Raw genomic sequence first — 6767 nt, 5'->3', positions numbered from 1 at the left:
AGACATGAGAGAGGAGCAACAAAGGCAAGGAAGAGACATTGAGGAGTTCAAGCACTTTATAAGATCTTTAAGAGGAAGAACTAGCCGCCATCACTAAGGTGGACCCGTTCTTTAATCTCCTTGTTCTTTATATTCTGTTTTTCGAATTTTTTCTGCTTTATGTTTATCTATGTTTGTGTCTTTATTACATGATCACTAGTGTCTTAGTGTCTATGCCTTAAAACTATGAAAATGAATCCATCACCTCTCTTAAATGAAAAATGTTTTTAATTGAAAAAGAAAAAGAAGTGCATGAATTACGAATTTTAAAAAAGATTAATTATTTTGATGTGGTGGCAATACTTTTGTTTTTCTAAATGAATGCTTGAGCAGTGCATATTTTTGAATTTGTTGATTCATGAATGTTAAAATTGTTGGCTCTTGAAAGAATGAAAGAAAAAGGAGAAATGTTATTTGATAATCTGAAAAATCATAAAATTGATTCTTGAAGCAAAAAAAAGCAGTGAATAGAAAGCTTGCAAAAAAAAAGAGAAAGAGAAAAGCAAGCAGAAAAAGCCAATACCCCTTTAAACCAAAAGGCAAGGGTGATAAAAAGGATCCAAGGCTTTGAGCATCAGTGGATAGGAGGGCCCACAGGAATAAAATCCTGGCCTAAGCGGCTAAACCAAGCTGTCCCTAACCATGTGCTTATGGCGTGAAGGTGTCAAGTGAAAACTTGAGACTGAGCGGTTAAAGTCGTGGTCCAAAGCAAAAAGAGTGTGCTTAAGAGCTCTGGACACCTCTAATTGGGGACTCTAGCAAAGCTGAGTCACAATCTGAAAAGGTTCACCCAGTTATGTGTATGTGGCATTTATGTATCCGATGGTAATACTTGAAAACAAAGTGCTTAGGGTCACGGCCAAGACTCATAAAGTAGCTGTGTTCAAGAATCAACATACTTAACTAGGAGAATCAATAACACTATCTGGATTCTGAGTTCCTATAGAAGCCAATCATTCTGAACTTCAAAGGATAAAGTGAGATGCCAAAACTGTTCAGAGGCAAAAAGCTAAAAGCCCCGCTCATCTAATTAATACTGATCTTCATAGATATTTTTGGAATTCAATGTATATTCTCTTCTTTTTATCCTATTTGATTCTTAGTTGCTTGGGGACAAGCAACAATTTAAGTTTGGTGTTGTGATGAGTGGATAATTTATACGCTTTTTGGCATTGTTTTTAGTATGTTTTGAGTACATTTTAGTTAGTTTTTATTATATTTTTATTAGTTTTTAAATAAAAATCACTTTTCTGGGCTTTACTATGAGTTTGTGTATTTTTTTGTGATTTTATGTATTTTCTGGCTGAAATTGAGGGACCTGAGCAAAAATCTGATTCAGAGACTGAAAAAGGACTGCAGATGTTGTTGGATTCTGACCTCCCTGCACTCGAAGTGGATTTTCTGGAGCTACAGAAGCCCAATTATCACGCTCTCAATTGCGTTGGAAATTAGACATCCTGGGCTTTCCATCAATATATAATAGTTCATACTTTTCTCGAGATTTGATGGCCCAAATAGGCGTTCCAAGTCAGCTCAAGAATTCTGGCGTTTAACTCCAGAACTGGCACAAAAGCTGGAGTTAAACGCCCAAAATGGCATAAAAGCTGGCGTTTAACTCCAAGAAATGTCTCTACACATGAAAGCTTCAATGCTCAGCCCAAGCACACACCAAGTGGGTCCCGGAAGTGGAATTTTACAACAAACACCCTAGCTTACTCATTTTTTGTAACCCTAGGTCACTAGTTTACTATAAATACTTCTTTCAGTGATTCATATTGTACCTCATGACACTTTACACATTTCTTGTTGTGTTCTCTACGGCATGAGTCTCTAAACCCCATTTTTGGGGGTGAGGAGCTCTGCTGTTGTTCATGAATTAATGCAATTACTACTGTTTTCCATTCTATTACGCTTGCTTCCATTCTAAGATATTCATTCGCACTTCAACTTGATGAATGTGATGATCCGTGACACTCATCATCATTCTCACCTATGAACGCGTGCCTGACAACCACCGCACTTCTACCTTAGATTGAATGCATATCTCTTAGCCTCATGATTCAAATCAGAGTCTTCGTGATATAAGCTAGAATCATTAGCGGTCATTCCTGAGATCCGGAATGACTAAACCTTGTCTGTGGTATTCTGAGTAGGATCTGGGAAGGGATGACTGTGACGAGCTTCAAACTCACGAGTGTTGGGCGTCGTGACAGACGCAAAAGGATCAATGGATCCTATTCTGACATGATCGAGAACCGACAGATGATTAGTCGTGCAGTGATAGCGCATTTGGAACATTTTCACTGAGAGGACAGGATGTAGCCATTGACAACGGTGATGCCCAACATAAAGCTTGCCATGGAAGGAGTCTTGCATGCATGAAGAAGAAGACAGTAGGAAAGCAGAGGTTCAGAAGACAAAGGAGAGTCAACTTTGATCAAAGGTTGAACCAAGTCCTCATGGACATATGTGTGGAAGGAGCTCAATGGCAGATTGACTCAAAAGGCAAACCGGTTCAACATAGAAGACTGGACCTCAAGCCTGTGGCTAGAGGATGGTTAGAGTTCATCCAACGGTCCATCATCCCCACTAGCAACCGATCTGAAGTTACTGTGGATCGGGCCATCATGATTCATAGCATCATGACTGGTGAGGAAGTAGAAGTTCATGAAGTCATCTCCCTTGAACTCTACAAAATAGCCGAAAAGCCCTACCCCTTGGCAAGGCTAGCTTTTCCTCATCTTATTTGCCATCTATGTTACTCAGCTGGAGCTTTCATAGAAGGAGACATTCCCATTGAGGAAGAGAAGCCCATCACTAAGAAAAAAATGGAGCAAACAAGAGAGCCCACTCATGGAGCTCAAGAAACACGTGAGGAAGCTCACCATCAAGAAATCCCTGAGATACCTAAAGGGATGCACTTTCCTCCACAAAATTTTTGGGAGCAAATCAACACCTCCCTAGGAGAATTAAGTTCCAACATGGGACAATTAAGGGTGGAACATTAAGAGCACTCCATCATCCTTCATGAAATTAGAGAAGATCAAAGAGCAATGAGGGAGGAGCAACAAAGACAAGGAAGAGACATAGAAGAGCTCAAGGACATCATTGGTTCCTCAAGAAGGAAACGCCACCATCACTAAGGTGGATTCATTCCTTGTTCTTAAATTCTCTATTTTTCATTTTCTTTATGTTAAGTGCTTATCCATGTTTGTGTCTTATTACATGATCATTAGTATTTAGTAACTATGTCTTAAAGTTATGAATGTCCTATGAATCCATCACCTCTCTTAAATGAAAAATGTTTTAATTCAAAAGAACAAGAAATACATGAGTTTCAAATTTATCCTTGAACTTAGTTTAATTATATTGATGTGGTGACAATGCTTCTTGTTTTCTGAATGAATGCTTGAACAGTGCATATGTATTTTGAAGTTGTTGTTTAAGAATGTTAAATATGTTGGCTCTTGAAAGAATGATGACAAGGAGACATGTTATTTGATAATCTGAAAAATCAAAAAAATGATTCTTGAAGCAAGAAAAATCAGTGAATACAAATAGCTTGCAGAAAAAAAAAAGAAAAAAAAATGGCAAAAAAAAAATAGAAAGAAAAAAAAGAAAAAGCAAGCAGAAAAAGCCAATAGCCCTTAAAACCAAAAGGCAAGGGTGATAAAAAGGATCCAAGGCTTTGAGCATCAGTGTATAGGAGGGCCTAAAGGAATCAAATCCTGGCCTAAGCGGCTAAACCAAGCTGTCCCTAACCATGTGCTTGTGGCGTGAAGGTGTCAAGTGAAAACTTGAGACTGAGCGGTTAAAGTCGAGGTCCAAAGCAAAAACAGAGTGTGCTTAAGAACCCTGGACACCTCTAATTGGGGACTTTAGCAAAGCTGAGTCACAATCTGAAAAGGTTCACCCAGTCATGTGTCTGTGGCATTTATGTATCCGGTGATAATACTGGAAAATGAAGTGCTTAGGGCCACGGCCAAGACTCATAAAGTAGCTGTGTTCAAGAATCAACATACTGAACTAGGAGAATCAATAACACTATCTGTATTCTAAGTTCCTATAGATGCCAATCATTCTGAACCTCAATGGATAAAGTGAGATGCCAAAACTATTCAAGAGGCAAAAATCTACAAGTCCCGCTCATCTGATTAGAGCTAAGTTTCATTGATATTTTAGAATTTATAGTATATTCACTTCTTTTCATCCTACTTTATTTTCAGTTGCTTGGGGACAAGCAACCATTTAAATTTGGTGTTGTGATGAGCGGATAATTTATACGCTTTTTGGCAATGGATTCTCATGAATTCTGCCAATGGATTCTTGCTTATACCACGAAGATTCTGATTAAGGAATCCAAGAGATGTTCATTCAATCGAAGGTAGAACGGAGGTGGTTGTCAGGCACGCGTTCATAGGTTGAGGATGACGATGAGTGTCACGGATCATCACATCCATCATATTGAAGTGCGAATAAACATCTTAGATAGAAACAAGCGTGTTTGAATAGAAAACAGAAATAGTTGCATTAATTCATCGAAAAACAGCAGAGCTCCTCACCCCCAACAATGGAGTTCAGAGACTCATGCCGTCAAAGAGTACAAAGTTCAAATCTAAAATGTCATGAGGTGCGAAATAGACCTCTAAAAGTTGTTTAAATACTAAACTAGTAACCTAGGCTTACAGAAAATGACTAAACTATGATAGATGGTGCAGAAATCCACTTCTGAGGCCCACTTGGTGTGTGCTGGGGCTGAGACTTAAGCTTCTCACGTGCCTAGGCTGTTTCTGGAGTTGAACGCCAGGTTGTAACCTGTTTCTGGCGTTTGACGCCAGACTGCAACATGGAACTGGTGTTGAACGCCAGTTTACGACTTCTATCCTTGAGCAAAGTATGGACTATTATATATTGCTGGAAAGCCCTAGATGTCTAATTTCCAACGCAATTAAGAGCGCACCATGTGGAGTTCTGTAGCTCCAGAAAATTCATTTTGAGTGCATGGAGGTCAGAATCCAACAGCATCAGCAGTCCTTTTTCAGCCTGAATCAGATTTTTGCTCAGCTCCCTCAATTTTAGCCAGAAAATACCTGAATATACAGAAAAACACACAAACTCATAGTAAAGTCCTGAATTGTGATTTTTATTTAAAAACTAATAGAAATATAATAAAAACTAACTAAATTACATTGAAAACATACTAAAAACAGTGCCAAAAAGCGTATAAATTATCCGCTCATTAACTACCTAACTAATTCTCTCTCTCTAATTTTCGAAAATCCCTTCCCTCTTTTTCAAAATTTCCGTTTTTTCTAACTAATTGTTTTAATTTTTAATTTAATTTGATTTCAATTTTAATTTTCGAATTTTAACTTTAATTTTAAAATATTTTTATTTTATTTATTTAAATTTTCGAATTTTTCCTCTTCTCCTTCTTACATTCTTCTCTTCTTATACTTGCATAAAGAATCTCCTATGACATAGAGGATTTTATATTTTCTTTTGTGTTCTCTTCTTTTTCATATGAGCAGGAACAAGGATAAGAACATTCTTGTTGAAGCCGATCCTGAACCTGAAAGGACTCTGAAGAGGAAGCTAAGGGAAGCTAAAGCTCAACTCTCTAGAGAAAATCTGACAAAAATTTTCGAAAAGGAAAGAGACATGGCCGAAAATAATAACAATGCAAGGAAGATGCTTGGTGACTTTACTGCACCAAATTCCAATTTACATGGAAGAAGCATCTCAATCCCTGCCATTGGAGCAAACAATTTTGAGCTTAAACCTCAATTAGTTTCTCTGATGCAACAGAACTGCAAGTTTCATGGACTTCCATCCGAAGATCCTTTTCAGTTCTTAACTGAATTCTTGCAGATTTGTGATACTGTTAAGACCAATGGGGTTGATCCCGAGGTCTACAGGCTTATGCTTTTCCCATTTGCTGTAAGAGACAGAGCTAGAGTATGGTTGGACTCTCAACCTAAAGATAGCCTGAATTCTTGGGATAAGCTGGTCACAGATTTCTTAGCCAAGTTCTTTCCTCCTCAAAAGCTTAGCAAGCTTAGAGTGGATGTTCAAACCTTCAGACAGAAAGAAGGTGAATCCCTCTATGAAGCTTGGGAGAGATACAAGGAACTGACCAAAAAGTGTCCTTCTGACATGCTTTCAGAATGGACCATCCTGGATATATTCTATGATGGTCTTAAAACCAAAAGGCAAGAGCAAAAAGCCAATAGCCCTTAAAACCAAAAGGCAAGGATAATAAATAGGATTCAAGGCTTTGAGCATCAGTGGATAGGAGGGCCTAAAGGAATAAAATCCTGGCCTAAGCGGCTAAACCAAGCTGTCCCTAACCATGTGCTTGTGGCGTGAAGGTGTCAAGTGAAAACTTGAGACTGAGCGGTTAAAGTCGAGGTCCAAAGCAAAAACAGAGTGTGCTTAAGAATCCTGGACACCTCTAATTGGGGACTTTAGCAAAGATGAGTCACAATCTGAAAAGGTTCACCCAGTCATGTGTCTGTGGCATTTATGTATCCGGTGGTAATACTGGAAAATGAAGTGCTTAGGGCCACGGCCAAGACTCATAAAGTAGCTGTGTTCAAGAATCAACATACTGAACTAGGAGAATCAATAACACTATCTGTATTCTAAGTTCCTATAGATGCCAATCATTCTGAACCTCAATAGATAAAGTAAGATGCCAAAACTATTCAAGAGGCAAAAAGCTACAA

At 38.3% G+C, this 6767-nt stretch overlaps 1 non-coding gene across 1 annotated transcript; it reads right to left on the bottom strand.

Moving 5' to 3' along the window:
- Positions 1 to 6093: 6093 nt before the first annotated feature.
- LOC148571377 (small nucleolar RNA R71) lies at positions 6094 to 6201 on the bottom strand. The gene has a single exon (XR_015909043.1). It is a non-coding gene; the product is annotated as a small nucleolar RNA R71 (small nucleolar RNA).
- Positions 6202 to 6767: the final 566 nt, after the last annotated feature.

This window comes from Arachis ipaensis, chromosome B3 (assembly GCF_059453495.1).
Source record: "Arachis ipaensis isolate K30076 ecotype BB chromosome B3, ASM5945349v1, whole genome shotgun sequence".
NCBI classification, from domain to species: Eukaryota; Viridiplantae; Streptophyta; class Magnoliopsida; order Fabales; family Fabaceae; genus Arachis; species Arachis ipaensis.
The sequence above is the reverse complement of the archived record's forward strand: the minus strand, read 5'-3'. Positions and strand labels throughout refer to the sequence as shown.